Genomic DNA, 18,312 nt, shown 5'->3' with positions numbered 1-18,312 from the left:
CAAAACCACCAGCAGCACTCAGCAAGTTTGTATTGTCTGATAATCTAATATGTTAGGGCCACTTAGACTGACCAGCAGGATAACGGGCGATGGAGCTAGCTGCCCAACAGATGCCGAATCCACATTTTGAATCCCATGCAGCGCCAACATATCCATGAGGCAAAGCGACAGAAACGAAACGCTCATCACGCAGCTTTGAGCAGAGACGGTCACTTTGTAGAGGTCCAGATCCTGACAGAAAATGAAGGGGCTCTCCTTTCTCTCCTCCTCCATACTCTTTCTTTCCCATACACCCAAATCCGGAGACACAGCTGCACAGAATCAGGCAAGGAAGCCAAAGCGAGAACTCTCCTTCCGTTTGGACCTGCCGCTGCGGCCGCTGGTGGACAGCAAAGAGAGCCACGCTGCAATAGATTATCAGGATATTGCTGCACTGGTGGGCTGTCCTTTTAGTCAACCCTTCTGACAGCTGTAACGAGAAAGTACATGATTTAACACGGAAAGACAGTGGTGGTGATATGTGCCTTCAGATGGCAGAGGCTCCCCTGCCCTCTCCCTGCCCCAAACGTGGCCACGCTCTTTCCTTGAAGTCAGGTAGGAATGGAAAGGGAGCGATGGGAAGTGGGCCAGAGGGAAAAGGACAGCTAGAACAGAAAGCTGAGCTACAGTCTCACACCAGTGTCTTGAGAAAAGGCCTTCCAAACCACGTCCTGTCCTGTTCATGCATTACCAACAACCGTAAAAAAGGGGGTAGTGGTTGTTTTGACACAATCAAATTACACGTCACTTCTTTCTTTCCACATTCTTCTACAATGGCTGTGGTTTTCTCTTTTAACGGGACTCACAGAGATTAGAATGTTAAAGGCAATCAAAATGCCAAAAGTTTTAACATTCACTTAAAAACAAAACAAAAAAAACACTCGGCAGCAACAATGTCCAAGAGCTGTAAGGCATGGAAGAGCAGTCCTTTAAGTGACTGTTGGAGCTGGCAACTCCATGCATACGTACACAAGCAAAGGAACCCAGAAATCTAGATTCAAACAGATCCTTGAACACAAGCACTCCAAGTGTCATTATTCACAACGGTCCGAGGAGTCTGCCAACAAATAAGCGGATAAGCAAAATGTGGTGGTGTATATCATGACTGAAGCTGCAGCTGCGGCCATCTTCTCTGCTCACGATCAACCCTATGTCTGTGTCATTACCGCTCAGAAGCCCTTGGAAAGCTGGGTGTTTCCAATATACAGATATATGGTGGTTAAGTGGTGACTGTGGCAGGGAGGGGAGACTGCAAGTGCGTGCACGCACACGCACATGTGCACGCACACACACACACACACACACACACACACACACACACACACACTTTTTGTTTCATTTTATTACTTGAGACAGGATCTTGCTTTGTAGCCTGGGGTGACCCAGAATTCATGATTCCTGATTTGATTTTTTTTTTTTTTTTTTTTTTTTTTTTTTGCCTCAGCCTCCCAAGTGCTGGGAATGCAAGTGTGCCCCACCATGTCTTGCGTTACACATCATCACTCTTTATGCCCACCCTTGTACGTCTGATTTGGCAATTGATCCACAGTTCTGCTCAAGTCCCACCAGCTGATGAGAAAGTCAAAGAGCTCTGCCCAGATAAGCATCAGGGCACCCCTTAAGCAGTGTCAATGGAACGCACGGCTTGGATGAACTCCACTAATTAATTCTTTGAGGACTCTGGTATAATTCTTTTGGGTAAGAAACTTGAATCCGGGCAAAAAAAAAAAAAAAAGACTTTTACAGAGCCAGAAATTTAGGGAGTTTCTAGTGCAGATCATATTACTCACTCTGGCACATGAAGTCTCTGCAAACTTTGTATGAAAATTGTAAGTCTGAGCACGCTTTCTGTTTCATGAACTGTGCATAGCTCTCATTCTTTGTGTGGTAAGCATCCTTTAATCACCTCTGTAAAGGGCTGACCAATATATTAAAGGGCCATGTAATGAAAAGAGAAAGGGAAGCCTAGGGTAGCAGTAAAATGCACAGGTTGCTTTCTGTACAGATGGGGAACTAAGTGAATAATAATCACGGTCAGTGTCCAATATCCTTGATATTCTTCCAAGATAAAGGGGTAGAGAACAACTGTTTATTCAGTTGTGAGATGGGCCTCCAGTTGGGTACCAGGTCGCAGAGCAGAACACAGGTCTCATAATCACAGTGTACTGCTTGTGGAAAGGTAATACTTACTTACCAATAATTAATTATTTATTATCATAACTAATTGTATTTATTACTTCTGTAATATAAACATAAAAACAAACATATCTACTAATTATTTATTATAATAAAATAATTATCATTTGAGCCATCCCTGATGGTTCAAATACTGATTTTAAAATGTCAATTAAAAAATAAAGATGCGCCAGGTGTGGTAGGGCACGCCTTTAATCCTAGCAGGCAGATCGCTGTGAGTTCGAGGCCAGCCTGGTCTACAAAGTGAGTCCAGGACAGCCAAGGCTACACAGAGAAACCCTGTCTTGAAAAACAAAACAATAAAAAATAAAAAAATAAAGATGCACAAGACAACAACAACAAAAACAACAAAACCAAGTGGCATACCTGTTTGACATTTAGTGAGGACTGCCTCAGAGCCCTTACACCAGCTACATCTTCAGCTATGTCTTTTAGGCCCTGTGATGCTTCTTAATTTTTTTCATTGGAAAGGCAACAGAAGTAACCACTACCACGGATAGTGCCATAGAACTGTCGTTAACAGTCTACCATGCAAGTGTAGTTTGCAAATACAATGAGTTTTTTAAAGTGTTGCCACCCTTCAAGAAAACAGTTCATGCATCAAGAGGCTCAGGTGAGTCTGCAGGGGAAAAATCAAAGCAAATCAAACCAGACAAGACATTGCCAGGCGCTGCAAAAAGAGATCATGACTCCTTGAGGGGCAAGTGCGGATATACGTTTAACACATTTAAAACTGGGATCCAGCCTTCTAGCAACGGGTACCAGGGCTGATCCCTGCACATGTGGATGCTCCAAGTAGCTGGCCCTAACTTCTCCAGTATCCTCTGGCGAGACCCAGCTCCATCATCTGGGGCAGCAAACATCTCTACTGTGATGGTGATTGCCATCCCAATGCAGAGCTGTTTATATTGTGCCATCTTCGCAATCCTGCCACGTAGGGATGGAGGACCTGTGCACTCCTGGCCTGGCCTCCTCTAGCCTCTGTCTACCATGAAGCTCTCTCTTTTCTTCCCCCTGGCTCACCCTTTGGCATCACTATGATGTTCTTCTCCTAACTGTGTCATTTTATCCACATACACTTAAGTCATTTCTCCACCGGGTCAATCCCTCTTTACTCTTCATTCTCAGCCTAGATAGTGTACAAGCCAGGAAGTCTCCTGTGTGATACCCCATATTGTGAATCGTCTAGACTTGCCCTACCCAATATGGTAGTGGCTGGCAACATGTGGCCGCTGAACACTCAAAACATGTCTAATTCAAATTGAGACATGCGTCAAGTGTGAAATGCATACCAGATTTTGAGGATTTAATATGGAAAAAAAAGAATGTGCACTATCTCGGGGACAATTTTTGAGACTGACTTCATGTCCAAACACTTTGGATGTACTGAATCCGGTAACATACATTGTCCTAAATTCTACCTGTCTCTTACCACTTTAAACATGTGACTACTAGGAAACCCAGCCTCAGAGGTGTGGCTTGCCACTTTATTTCCGTTGAGCACCTATAGCCCAGTTTGGTGAGGGCAAGGGCAGGCTGCTCTTGCTCACTCAGCATGCCCGGAGCCTTGTGCGGTGCCTCTCGCATCTCACAGATAGTGAGGAGTGCTAAGAGTACAGACACCCCTAAAGGAGCCTCTTGTCCAGCCTCCCTTGAAACAAGCCTTCCAACCTAACCCCTGGGTTTTAGTGTAACGACAGCAGACCGTGATTACATTAATTCAATTAGGGCTACTAAGCCATTTGCTTTAAACTAATATTCGAGAAGTCTGCCCAAACAGATTTAGCTTAAGGACAGGGATCCTTCACTAGTAGAGCTCTTTCTCCTGTCACCCTTAACAAAAGAGAAATTCAAGTGTGAAAGCCCTGGGGCCCTCACTGCATTGAGAGAAGAGAACCATAAGAGTGAGGAATGACAACTTCCTTTAACAGTGGCTCTCAACCTACCCAATGCTGTGACCCTTTAATACAGCTCCTCCTGCTGTGGTGACCCACAACCATAGAAATATGTCGTTGCTACTTCATAACTGTAATTCTGCTACTGCTATGAATTATAATGTGAAGAATATTTGATACGCGACCCTTGTAAAAAAAAAAACAAAAACGGCCATTTGAGTCTCCAAAGGGGTCGTGACCCACAGGTTGAGAACCAATGCTTTGGGCCATGACCTGCTCCGCACGTAAGCAGTAAGATCCTAGGTCCCTACATCCACACGTGAGTGGGAGCTGTTGACAACCCGAAGGAGCCTGGGGCCCACTGCTCCAAGAGCCTTCCCCTTCCAAGTCCTCCAAGGGCTGCTTTGAACTGTATGGAAACCCAACACAGAACTCACAAGAGACCTTCTGGACTCTGGCTGGCGGGGAGGCTTTTAGCATACCAAAGCACATGCTGGCATCCAGGCTTTCTCAGCATTGCAAATACCTGTTAGAGAGCCCATGCTGGCATCCCTGCTCCTCTCACCATGCCCCCTACCCAAAGTTCTCCAGCTCAGGAGCTTCCCTCCCCCAGCTTCTCACTAAATAACCCTGGTATTTTAGCCCCGCCCCTTCCCTTGTCTTCCTCACCTTCCTTCCTCCCTCATTACCTGCCCCATCCCCACCCACCTACCATGAGGCAGTCCATTCAGCTGGCCATGTTTAGCCTACTTCTTTCTCTCCTGTTCTGGACTCTTCTACATGCCTCTGGCTGTACCGTCCCTCGTATCTACAATGTGGCCTTTCATGTCCTCACTTTCTATATGGACCTAGCATACAGGAGAACTATGGGGTGATAGATGGGTGTTGTTTGTTAGATGCTGTGTTTGCATTAACCTGTTTTGTAGCAACAGAAAACAAACATGGCACATGGGCAATGTGCCTGGTGCTGGTGACCGTGACAATAAAGGACACAGACAAAGCCCGTGTGCTCACTGAGCATGTACTCTCATGGGGAGACATACATAGGCAGACATACAAACTGACACCTGGAGGAGGTTTTACATCTTTGTGATCAGGAAGTAACCATTTTATTAATTGATTATGGAAAGCCAGGAAGCAGATATGTCTGGTTTTAGATGGGGAAAGATGCCTCAAATTTTCTGGTGGAAGAAAAAAGAAAAAGCAGATTGACAGACATCTTATTTACATAATTTGATCTCATTTTCGCACCCAAGCAGAAGTAAATACAAATATTTGCAAGTGTACGCACAGCAGACTATTACTGATGTTTACCAACAGAAGGCATTTAATTTTTTTCTCTATTAGAATATGATTTGCATTTTCTGGATATTTTAAAGCAAAGCACATGGAACTGGCGTCATATTAGAAAGTAAAGCTAGTTTCTCCGTGGGAAGAAAAACATGTATTGGGTGGCACAGCAGCCTGTGGCTGGACTCAAGGTAGGGGCCAGGAGAGATAGGGGACAGTCCAGCGGCACAGCAGGGAGATTCTGGCCCAGGACAGATAGCCCATGAGAGCCAGCTATAAATGGGCTTCAGACTGTTTGTCTTTGGAATAAGGACACCTGCCTGGTTATGGCTTTCTTCTCCTGCCCTTTCAGTAGTGATTTGCAGAAACAGGCTGGGAGAAAGGGGTCTTTGGTAAACACAGAAGGGTTAAAGGGGAAACTGTTTAATAACAGTAGTAAAACGCAGGCTATTTTTGACATCTGGGTTAATGTCCACTCCGTTCCATGTGCGTTCCAAATGTGTGCAGTGTGCCCCAGGTACAAAAACAGACAACCATTCACGACAGCCATGGATGCCTTAACGTATTGCACATGGTGCCCACATAAAAGGCCAGTCACCTGATAGATTAATTAACCATGGCATAGGAGAGGGCTCCTTCAGTGCCTTGGGCATCCTGGAGAACAGTTCCTTTGAGCGACCGTGCACAGGAAAGCCCAACACAGTCATTTCTGTGATATATATATATATATATATTATATGTTATATAACTTAACATCTTTTAAAATAGGACAGAATGGGTTTCTCATTTTCTTCAAGCAGAGTTATTTATTATTGTTGTAATCAAAGTGGCAAGAAATTATGCTAAATCATTTAATTTTCTTGATAGGAACAAACCACCTTGAAGCCATAATTCAAAAATATGAGTGGAGAGCTACATTTTACCTTGAGAGTGGCCTCCTACAGCTCCACAAGGCAATAAAATGTAACACTTCAGAGCCCAAAGAGCTGTAAGGATGGGGGTAGGGCTGGCTCTCCAGCCTCACTTTGAGGCTGTTAGGATGACTGAGCAGCAGGAGGCAGCCCTGGAAAGACACTGCATTTCATTTCTGCCCTCTTCCTGCTGGGTGTGACTCACCCATATTTTAAAAGAGGGGTTCAGATTGATATGCACCTATACCTGGAAATGGCCACATAGGGGGCTGTGTCTTCTTAGGATTTATTTCTGTAATTATTACTGTGGTCAGGAATATTAATGGCTATGTTTGGAGCAGGATGCCTGCTCCAGTATCTCTGATTAATTATCTCAAAGTCTGAGGGTACCACACATTGACTTGCTTGGGTAGCAGTCCCGCCCTGTGAGGAAACTGGGCTGAGGAGAATTAAGTGTTTGGGTCAAATTCCCTCCTTTGAATCTACATCTTTTTGACTCTTCAGTCTTTTTATTTTTTTTCAAACTTCTTAGGCCAGAATTTCTAAAATTTTGGTCTTTGTCTCTTATCTTTCCAGCTTGTATAATCTCTCTCTAACACTAGTAGTATCTAACTAATATCTTTTTCTTGTAAACAACCTCTAAACACATCCATCTATCTATATGTTTTATTATATATTTATAGGATTTTATATATATTACATATTATTTCAGAAGACTTTATGTTAATACTTGAGTGGAACCAACTTTTGCCTACTATACATGTTGATAAGTGCCTGGCGATTGCAACATAAGACCTCACCCCCCCAAATCTGGTGGTCAACACCCTGCCACATGCTAGCCTTGCCGTGGACCACTCCTGATATCTAGCAATGGCCTCCCCTTAGAGGGCACCACCTGATAGGGCCATGCTGAGTGCAATACTTCACTGGCCACCAGCAAGTTCTGGTGCCACCTTGGTTTACATTTCGGGTCAGGGTACTGTAGATTGAGTTGCATCCTTCACAAAAGCAGAGGGTGCTGGGTATGGTGGCACACGCCTGTGATCCCAGCATTCAAGAGGCAGAGGCAGGGGAATCACTGTGAGTTTGAGGCCAGCCGGGTCTACAAAGCTAGTCCAGGACAGCCAAGGCTACAGAGAAACCCTGTATTGAAAACGAAATAAACAAACAAATACAAAACAAAACAAAGAATCAAATCAAACCAAAGGGGGGGGGGCGAGGGGAAGAAAGCAGAAGGCAAGAGAAGGAATATGCCAAAGTCCCCCTGTCTGCACCAGTGGGAGGTGCTCACTCTAATCTTTAACACGCTGGTTGAGTAGTAATGAGTTCTGTTGTGATTTTTTTTCTTAAAAGAACAGGTCCTTAGCTGGCTCCCATTTGAAAGACTGTAGCCTAGGGCTCCTCACTCTCAACACTGTGGACATTTGTGGCTGAACAGCTCTTGGCTAAGGGGCGCTGACCTCATTGGAAGATGGCATCTCTCGGTTAGATGCCAATAGCATGTCCGTCTGCGTTCCCAGTCATGACTATCAGAAGACTCCAGATATTACTGGAAAAACACAGCTAGCTCCATTGAGGAATCCTTGGGTTAAATGACTGCTATGTGCAATATTGGCTGACTGTAGATTTTTAAGCACAGAAATACTTTGGTAGATACGTATGTGCATAGATACATTGGCCAATCCATAGAAGATATGAAAAATTTTGCAGAAATAAAGATTTATTTTTATGCTGCTTCATGCTGTTTGAGATACAGCTGCCTGGGCTTAAAAGTCCCTGGAAGTGGGTATAACCCGAGTTCTAAAGATAATGAAAACATACAGCCATCTGACATGAAATAGACAGGCCGCTGTGCTGAGATAGCAAGGCACCTAAGACACTTGCTGAGCTAAGTGAAAAGGTAAAATCTAGTTTAAATTTATAGCATTCCTCCAATGTCCCTCTAGGAGTCTGGCATTTTGCCAGGGTTCCTTGTTAAAAATTTGTTAAACGTGTTTGGCATTAACGCAAACACAAAGTGGTCATTTGTTACAAATTCTATTGGAATGCATTCATTTAAGGCAATGAAGTAGTTACTAGAAAAGAAAAAAAAAGTTCATTAAGAACATTTCAAAAATACAATGATGTATGCAGTATGTAACTGTGGCGCCCCTGTGGCTATATAAATCGCCGACCGAATAACCACACATTGTGTTCAGTTTGAAACTGGAATCTTTTAAACATAACAGATAGAACAAAACCTCGTTTTGTTTGTTGTCAAAACTGGTGTGAACCTTTCTTTTCTGGACTAGTTTAAATAACCCAGAGTTCGGCATGTCTTTTCTAACATCTCCAAGCAGGAAAACACACAGGTTAAAATAATGCCTTGGGAGTCATCGAGGGGTGCTGCCAATGACAGTGGAAATAAGATGCTGATTAGGCAAACAAGACCCATGTGCTCTGGAGAGAAGGGAACTGTCCCTGGGAATCCTGGAAAAGTCCACTTGGGTGGGGCCGTACTTCCGTGCCCTCTTAGTTGCAGGAACTTATTACGTTACCCACAGAGGGGAAACCATACGCTTTCATCGCTGAGGATGGAATCCTATGCGCAAATATCCTAAGCTTATGTATAGAGCTACCATCTTCCCGCCCCACCCAGGCCTATTCACAACCAAGACATTTCTACTGAACAATAGCAGCTTCTTGCCTGGCAGTGAAGAGTCCTGAAGCTGAACGGCAGGAGAAAGTGGCCATGGGCCATTCTACCACCTGTGGCCCTTGTTACATAGCTTTCTAAGGAAGCTAACAAGAAACATGTCCTTTCTGGGACCACTGAAGCTTACTTGTGGGTCTTAAAAGTGAGTTGAAAAGTTAAACGTCCTCAGTAGTCTTCAGAAAGTCTGACTGAACTACTCTAGTTTCTGAATAATAGGACAAGCTACTGGGAAAGTACCCTAGCAACAGAGATCTTGTAAGACACTGGAATAAGCCCACATGTGGAGAGCTCCAAGGCTTCTCTGGCTTGGTTTTTTTTCTCTCTCTCTCTCTCTGAGCTTGGTATGACCTGGCTGCCCTCAGAGAGGACAGAGCCAGGATCTTCTGGTCCCAAGCTCTTAAGGCACTCTCCCAGTTCAAGTGTGAATTTAGAGGAAACCTAAAATTCTGTGTTTGGCCCAGATGAGCCTGTTTTTCCATTTCCAAGTGCCAAGTAGAACCAAGAAACAAAAGTGAGCAGAGGGTACGTATCTCCAAAAGAGGCAAGAACACAAGAATCAAAGTGAAAACACAAAATACCAGAATCCTTCATAGCCCGCTTTCATTTTGTGTGCCTCAAAGTTCATGCCATTTGGAAGACACACACACACACACACACACACACACACACACACACACACACACACTTGACAAAAATATATTGCTATAAAGATATCAAGGCTCCTCCCAGAGTCTCAGAAAGGTCTGTATTCTTGACACACTCTGAAACTGAAAACTCGCTATCTGCATGATAAATCCCCACTCCCTCCTGGAGAGGCTTGCTCTTGAGATCGGGTTTTTCAAACTCAGATGAGGATAAAATAAAACATGTTTTAACTCCCTTACAAGAAGTTTATGTTAGGAGGAGCTTGTCATACAACCGTAAGGGAAAACTTTCTCTAAACTGGATACTACGATGGCTGTCATGTTCAGCAAAGAGATGTTCCGTCCTGGTAAGAGGGTTGGGTAAGCATTTTGAAGAATTCAAAATATGAAGGAACAGTTTGCTAGCCTAGGTTTAATGGCCAGAAGTGGCTCAAATGACAAGTGTTTCCAGCAGGATCCTCATGGAGCCACTGATGGCAATTAGTCTCTGGGATTTGAAGGGGCCCTTCCCGCCTTGCTGAGGTGGAATGCCATTTTTTCTTGTGCTGGTGACTAATTAGGGGTCTCGTTTGAAGATCAAGGTTTTGCTATCCCTGTTTCTTAATAACATGGTTTGCCTGTCGGCCACCTGGGTCCAGGCAAGACCCCTCCCCTGCCCCGCTCCCCCTCCCCAAACTACCAAGCCCTGCCTTAGGCCAGAACAAGTGTGGGCAGGAAACCACAGATCCAGCCTTTTGAGCAATTTAACCTCTTCATCACCAACATCTTGCCCTGCTGCTCTTGACTGAGCTGCCCTGAGATGAGGAAGCCTGACCTTGTTTCTCAGGCAGGGTGGAAGGCTTGGCTTCAATGCAAAGGGAACCCTTGAAGGTGCACGGGTTCCTGTGTAGTGCACGTCCATGATGAAAGAGAGAGTTGGGGCGGGGCGGGGGGGGGGGGGACGACGGCACTCCAGTTTTCCAGGTGAACAGAGAATCAAGAAGCTCTTTGCGTTTGCTTAGAGCGGGACCATTTCTGGAATGTATATTAGAAGTGACCGGCTAAACCAGGGAGGAGATGGAACGCCGACCTCACCAGTCAAGAGATAGAGAAGTTGCATCAGTACCCTCTCTCACCAGGGCCCAGTGGCCATGGAGATTGAGCCTGGGAGAGCTGCTACCCTCTTTAAGATAGCCAGAGCTGCGGGGTCAAGTTAGCTGCAGAGCATTGAGCCCTAACAACTTGGGCAGAACACAACCAGGCTGTGAGGTTGGTCCTTTGGCTGTTGACATACGCTGGTCTGGGTAGGTTGTGGTCACTAAGCCCATTAACGTTCCGATGTGGCAACAGCTAATGCAGCAAGTTCAATCTGGTTCTGTTTAATTTCTGACTGTTCGTGCAATGCTGCCAGTGACGGCGAGCTGAAGGCAGGCAACGCCACCACCATGAACACAGCCACCATTGTCACCAGTGTGAAATTCATTTTCAAAACTATTCACTTTTGGCAGATAGAAGTTTCACATTTGGTTAATTGGGCTTTGATTTCGATTTACTGTAACAATTGCTTTGTGTTTTCTAAGCAACCACCAAGAGTTTCCTCCAACAAAAGGAAGTAGCCTTCCCTGGGGGAGGAGAGGCTCTTTGGTAGGTGGGAAGGAAAAGAGAAACAAATCCAGGCCAGTAACAAGCCAGGGACACAGGCTTAAAGGGTTTTCAGGGTCTCTAAGCGCTAGTAATCGTCACCCTCAACAGTTTCAGGAACAGGACAAATGCTATCTCCTGCTGGGGTGTAGAGTTGAAAGTGAAATGCATTCTGGAATAAGCTGCAAAAGCAAACTCACTCTGAATTTTATATTGTCTATGAGCTCTTTGTGGAAAGCACAAAAGTTAACCCATGCCCCTTTCCCTTTCCTTCTCTCTCCTTCCCTTTCTCCTTTCCGCCCGTAGGAGTCCTCCCTTTCTCATATGTGCAAGTCCTCACTTTTCTCTTTTCATATGCTAGGAGCCATGCTAAAACACCTGCGACACCTTGCAATGTGCATCTAGTGGCAGGCCAGCTGTGACTTCAAGCAAATCAGTATAGGGAACATGTGATTACTTAGTTAACGTTATGCTGCCTATCAAAGTTGAGAATGACCCACTCCTCTTCACGCTGGTTTTTAGCAGCCCTTATACTCTGAAGAGATTGCCATCGTTAACCTATTCTTTGTCTCCTACCCACCCTCAAGACAGAAAAAGCACTGCTAACAGGTGGTGGAATGGAGTCATGGCACACTCCCCCCCACCCCCCACCCCCACCCCCCCCCCTCAAGCTTCAAGTAGCACCCCAGCCTCTGAACTGATCTTCGAGGAAGGCGGGAAGGGTTTTCAAGGAGGAAGTTCCTTTTGTGTGTGTACTCGAAGGACGTGAATCCTGTTTCTGCATGGTGCAGATGGACAAGTACTGTGGGTCTCTGTGTTTCATGGGTTTTTGCCTGGACACCGCTTTCAAGCAGGTTTCCAGTCAGTAGTCTTAGCGTCCCAGCACAAGGTCACCTAGAGCGCCCTTTATAAGCCTCTGCTGAGGAGGATCAAGGCGTAGGCCTTTGCCTTTCCCCCACGGGACTCTGCATTGTGCTCTCCTGTCTTCATGGTATCCCAGATGATTAATCACTTTTAAATATGAAAAAAATTAACATGTCTGAAGCGTTCTTCCAAACTGTCAAATGTTTTGCCTTCACATGGATCCCATGTCTCCCTTTCCCAGGGAGTGGAAAGCAATACATTTTCCGTTGGAAAGTCAACCCTTGAAACCCCATGCAGAAGCCCCCAGCAATATATCTTAACATCTTAATTTCATTTGGGAGGAATGCAGCGATTGATCATTTATCATCCTGAGATTGAATGGGCTATCTGGAGGATTCCCATCTATTGCCTCTACACAACTGACGCGATAGCCATATGTCTTCTGGATGCACGGGGGCTTTGGGGTCCACGTTATCTTTGAAGGAGCAGAATGCTAAACAGATTACCGAGGGAGGCTCTGCCTTCAAAGTCAAAGACAAAGCATAGCTCCAAAGCTTGACTCGTTCCACTCTGGAACCTCCCCCAGCCATGACCAGGATGTCTGCTGCTGGATTCCTGCCTCTCTTCCACCCCTTATGCAGAAGCCTCTCTTCCTCCCTTTGGCCCGTCACAGACAACCTTGTAATGCTTAGAGGAAACAACATGAAGCCCAGTATATTACTGGGACTTGATTTCTCATCCATTAGATGGCTGTTGAAGGTATAGCTACCTTGTCCAAAGGGAACTTTACTGCAGCAGAAACAGAACGATGCCTCCCTGGGACATAGTGTTGAGGCCACTGGCATTATGGTTGCCATCCTGGTCCTGGTCCTCACACCATGTGTCATCACAGTATCTTCGTGTTGATACACAGAACTGGTCAAGATGCTGAAGAATAATGCTTTGGAGGCACCTGCTGTGTCCCTGATCTCATGATACAGGCATGGATAAGAGCAAGAAACAATAACCCCCCACCCCCACTCCCTGATTTCTGTAGGCTACTAAGCTGTATGAAATGCGCAAAGAAAAGGGTGGCTCCAGACATCTCTGAAAATGCTTGCATGCACAGACTTTCTTCACACAGGGAAGCCACTGCCCAGTGGGCCACTGCAAAGAGAAACGATGACATCCTCCTCCAAAGAATGAGGAGTGCGATAAAGCAGAGGTTATTTCAGAGGGACTCTCAGGCCAGCTACATTCTCTCAGCGCCAAAAAGCAAACTTGCTCTCTGGTTTGAATTTACATTTAAGTCCCATGACAAAGTCTGACCTTGGAGGTCTGTACATGGAACACAGGGACCCAGGGCTGCAGCCTTCCATCTGTAATTGTCCAGGGACTCCAAGGCTCCAAGCATAACCAGAGTGCATTAACAATGGGCATCTCAGATAGGCCTTTTCTCTCACCGCTATGGGCTTCCTGCTGTCACAACTGTTTGACACTTAGATTTGGAGGCTCTCTGAGAAGGGATTTCTACGAATCTTTTGTCACTGGTCACTTTGAAGAGCAAAGTGGAGAGAGTGTGTATTGTCGTGATACATGAACTAGCTAGACGGTTCCTTATTAAATTCTAAGACCTTGGTAGGCAGCGGCTTGACTTCATTCCTCTGAGACAGGCTTCGTGCCCAGGATGGAAACTGTCCAGAGTCCAAGGGAATGAAGCATGGCAGAGCGGGTGCCCCATACGAGCGATTCTTAGAGCCACCGCTGTTCAGTGCAGTTGGATGCTAGAGTCCTCTGGCGGCCCTTTCCTTGGAAGCCAGCCCCGAGAGTGGGCAGCACTCCCATCCCTGACAGATGCATTAATCCTCTGCTTGAGCACCAGTCAATGAAGAGGAGGCTCATGGGGCCTTCAGACTTGAGAACTGTGGCCCTGGTCCTTTACCTGGCCACCTCTGCTTCTCCATCGAGGTCAGCTTCGGCACCATTTCTTCAGGGGCCTTCCTTTGCTGTGGTTCCTGGTCTCTACTAAACCCTTTCCTAGTACTCTCTTCCCAATGTCTGCCCAGCAACTCTCCGAGTTTACAGGTTAAAAAAAAAAAAAAAAAAAAAGACACTAGACATCTGTTATCATTTGCCTACCTGCCTGCCTTCTTGAGGTGGCCTTCCTGAAGACAGGCTGGATGTGTGTCACTCACTGCAGTGCTTCTAATGTACCTAGCAAGAATGGAGTGAGCAGAGCAGTGAGCCTATTGGCAATAACGACCGGTTGCTGAATGCTTACCATGTCCCAAGTAGTCTTCATGCTGACTGCCATGGCTTTCAATATTTTGACCTGGAGAGTTTGCTGTTGCCCTGGTCCTTAAATGTGACAGTGTGACACAGGGTTCATCTGGGTCTGCCCTCCTACTCTTACCTCTACTCCTTTCTAGTTTAGGTGACCCTGGATAGATCACTGCCTGCTTTCAACCTCCATTCACTTTTCTCATGACTAATGTAAAGACAATAGCTCTCACCTCTTCTGGTGAGACAATAAACAAACAGATCCTTCTAAACTGGCTAATAGCCACCGTGCAGACTCTAGAATCACCATGGAGACAAACCTTTGAGCACACCTGTGAGGGATTAACTGGGACGGGACAACTTACTCTAAAGATGGTGACACCATGCTGTGGGCTGGAGTCCAGGATTGCACAAACATCAACAGTGAGTTGAGTACCAGAACTCAATGCCCCCTGACTGCCGGGCGCTGCCTCCCGCTGCTGGTTTGCCCACCATGACGGACTTACATTCTTCAAACTGTAAATCAATACTACCTTTCTTCCCTTATGTGCTTTTAGTCAGGTAGTTGTCATAACAATGAAACAAGTAGCTATACCTGCTCCTCTATAGCCTCCTGCCTGCCATAGAAGCCCAGTTAGCAGCAATCTTTACAGCCTCTGCCTCTGCACTAATCATGTGGAACTGAGAGCCGGCTATCAGGACCAGATTGATCAGAGCACAAAAAGCATCAGACTGGCGTGTTCATACCTAGGATATCTACAGGGCTGATGGCGAACCTTGTGACCCTCATGAAAGAGTGTTCAGAGCTTCCTCCCATCAGTCAATTATGTGGCTCCCACCTGGGCCACTCCAGCAAGCAGCTCTGTTGGCAGCCTAATGCTCTCCTGGGTTCTTCCTGTTGGCGTGGGCCACTTGGCTTCGCAAAGTTATAGTGGGGTGGGGTGGGGAAGAGAGGGTTTCATGGTTCCATCTGTCAGATAAACTTTCAAGATATTTTGTGCCAGGTACAAAACCAAAATCTCAGGAAGAAATCTTAAGTTAATTACATGTAGACACTTAAGCCACGAGAAGGAGCAATTGTCATAAGTTTTCGGGAGGTTGGGCTCCAATTTGAGTTGTAAATGCGAGCAAGCTCACCAACTCACTTGTGAAAGGATGCCAACAAAATGATATATTTTACATTCTTTCACAGCTTGTTTTGGCTAAACACAATGAAAAAGAGAGAGAGGGAGAAATTACAGCTTTTTAATTCTTTAGTGGGCCGAGGCTCTCAGTCATGTAAAAAAGTCATTCCACATGCACTGAAGCACAAGACATTAGTTGAGGTGGCCTACTTTTTTGGTCCTGAAGAAAGAAATGAAGCTGAAAACCCAGAAAGAGGCCATGGGCTATGTCTCAAGACCTTCAGTGTGCCTGTACTGGACAATTCCAGCCGAACTTTACTGCCTGGACCATCTCTGAGCAGTGTTTTCTGGAAGTGTGCCACTGGTTGAGTTGGGGGGTAGGGAGCATTAGCAGAGAAGCAGAAAAGTCCCTGGTTTCCACAAAATTAGGAAGACATCAAGGATACTCCTGTCATTTTCGCTTTCTACTTTTAAAAATGCCTCTCCTCCCTTCCCTTCCCACCTAAATACAAGTGATTACTCAATACAGTAGGTATTTATTTATTTTTCCCAGTCATGATGTGGGGCTGGGCAGTCAGTAATGCATAGGCCCCTGATATTTGAGGTTTGAAGAAATTGGGGCCAAAGAGGAACACACAAGAAACTGCCATATTGCGTGAAATATAAGTTAAGTGAGGTGGGTGGGTACAGAGCACAGGGTGCCAATGAGTAGCCCCAGAGTCAGGAAAGATTTTGGCTGATATGGAAGGGATAATAAGCTGGAACCCTGGGGTAAGGAAAGAAAGGAATGTTCTAAGGGGAGGACCAACAGATGGAAAGGCCAGAGGCAACAGAGCACAAGGGCAGGACCAGAGACAGCTGGGCAAGGGGAACTTGTCATTGATGCTGTGGACAGGCAGAGAGGCGAGCAAAGCAAGTTCATGCATGTAGGGCCGTTTGGCTGCATTATGGAGGTGGGATGCTTCCATTAGGGGAGAGGGAGACCATTGAAAAGTGGGCAAATGTGTGGTTTAGGAAGGCCTGCACATGTCAAATGGACATTGAATCAAAGAGCTAGGAGGCTAGGTGGCTTCTCCCCAAGGGACAGACAACCATGAGCACTATGAGCTAGCTGAGCTGTGTCCTCTGCAAGACACTTCAGGTCTTTTCAGTACATTCTAGTGCCCCAGTAGGCCCTCAATTGAGCTGGTGGTAGACAAGCACTTTTTGCTTTCTGTTGACCCTTCTCATTCACCAGTTCACTCATCCAGTTGATTATCTAACTCAATAAGCATTTGGTATTTGCTGGAATGAAGCACCTACAAGCCAAGGAACACTAAAGAGTGTCAGGAAAGGCCTTCCTTTTCAAAGAAAGCATAACCCTTCGATAGTGGGCATGACAGGATATATTTTGGCATTGTGTGTGCTAGTTAGTTTTTGTCCACCTGACACAAGCTTAGATATACCTAGGAAGGGGGGATCAGCTTGGCCTGTGAGCATGTCTGTGGGGGCATCCTCTTGATTGCTAATTTGTAGGAAGGCACAGCCCACTATGGTCTGTGCCGTGCCTTAGACAGATGGGCCACGGCTATATAAGAAAGGCGGCTGAGCAAACCAGGAGATCAAGCTAGTAAGCAGTGCTCCCTTCTTCGACGCCTGACTTGAACTATAACTTGTAAGCCAAATAAACCTTTCCTCCCCAAATTGCTTTTAGCCATGGTGTTTATCTCAGCAGTAGCAAAGAGAAGTAGGAGGAGCATGTAAAGCTATGAGCCGGTGGTGCGCTGTTATGGTGGCCCTAGGGAACCTCCACAGAAGGCCATGGGTCCTACCACAACACTCCCAACAAGACTGAAACTTCAAGGTGCTTGGATGTTGGCACCGCTGGGCCCCCTGTGGTGAGAGTTATCTGAGAGTTAAAGAGGTGTCTCCCCCTGTTCCACACTCCGGTTACCCCGTTACACAGTATGTGTTCAGAGGCCTGGGTTGGGGCTCTCTGGAGGGTGGCCACCTGTGAGAGACTTTGGGCCCAAAGTCAATATTTGTTGCAGGCAGCTGTTGCATTTGCAATGTGAAAGGCCCAACAAATTTGTCAATCAGCCCGTGTGGTCTCTAAGCCATGAAGTACCCTTGTCCCCAGGAAACCCCCGAAGATAAGCCAACAGGACCATGTCGTGCACAGTGGATTCTGGCAAGCAGCAGCTCAGGAGACTTGGGACAGCTCAGGCCAGGAAGCTGGGCACACAATTGAGGTACTTGTACTGTTGTGGGATGCAGTTGGAACCTCCTCGCCCTCCCTTGGTGCTGATCAGCTGTTCCCAGCTGGAAGCAGTAAGGTCATCCTCTTCCCAGGGACACTAGCTGACACAGCTGACACCACTATGGGCCAACAAGAGCACACATGTCACTGTACCTCCCAGGAGGAAGCGATCTTGGTTGCCACAGTTCTATCCTGGATGTGGTATGGCCAGGAAGTACTGTTGTGGCTTATTTCCTGCACAGTAAATGTCTTTGGGTAATTTACTACAATGGAGGATGAGCTCAGTCCTGGGCTTGCATCTGTTTAGCTGGGTAACCTTGAACCAGAACCTGTGCTTCTCTGGGCTTCAGATGCTTTGTATGTGAGACAAACACAGAAAAACCTAGATAAAGCACAGAGGTGGTGAAAGAAGTCGCAGACACTGTACATGTTAGTGACTTTCATGGAGAGTTTTAGAGTATTAGAGCCTTAAAAAAAAAACAAGCATACAATATGTTTGTTTTTTATTATGAAGTCCTATGTCACTATCTCAGAAT

General features: G+C 46.0%; 1 protein-coding gene across 2 annotated transcripts in view; it reads right to left on the bottom strand.

Annotated features, from left to right (window-relative positions):
• Positions 1–326: 326 nt before the first annotated feature.
• Positions 327–18,312, bottom strand: part of Erc2 (ELKS/RAB6-interacting/CAST family member 2) — a 925,224-nt gene continuing 907,238 nt past the window's right edge. For both annotated transcript variants that reach the window (XM_051140768.1, XM_051140793.1), the window contains one exon: positions 327–469. The gene's annotated coding sequence lies outside the window, so the exon portion shown is untranslated. The remainder of the gene's footprint in view (positions 470–18,312) is intronic.

This window comes from Acomys russatus, chromosome 3, assembly GCF_903995435.1.
Source record: "Acomys russatus chromosome 3, mAcoRus1.1, whole genome shotgun sequence".
NCBI classification, from domain to species: Eukaryota; Metazoa; Chordata; class Mammalia; order Rodentia; family Muridae; genus Acomys; species Acomys russatus.
Note: the sequence above shows the minus strand (reverse complement) of the source record. Positions and strands in the feature narration are given on the sequence as shown.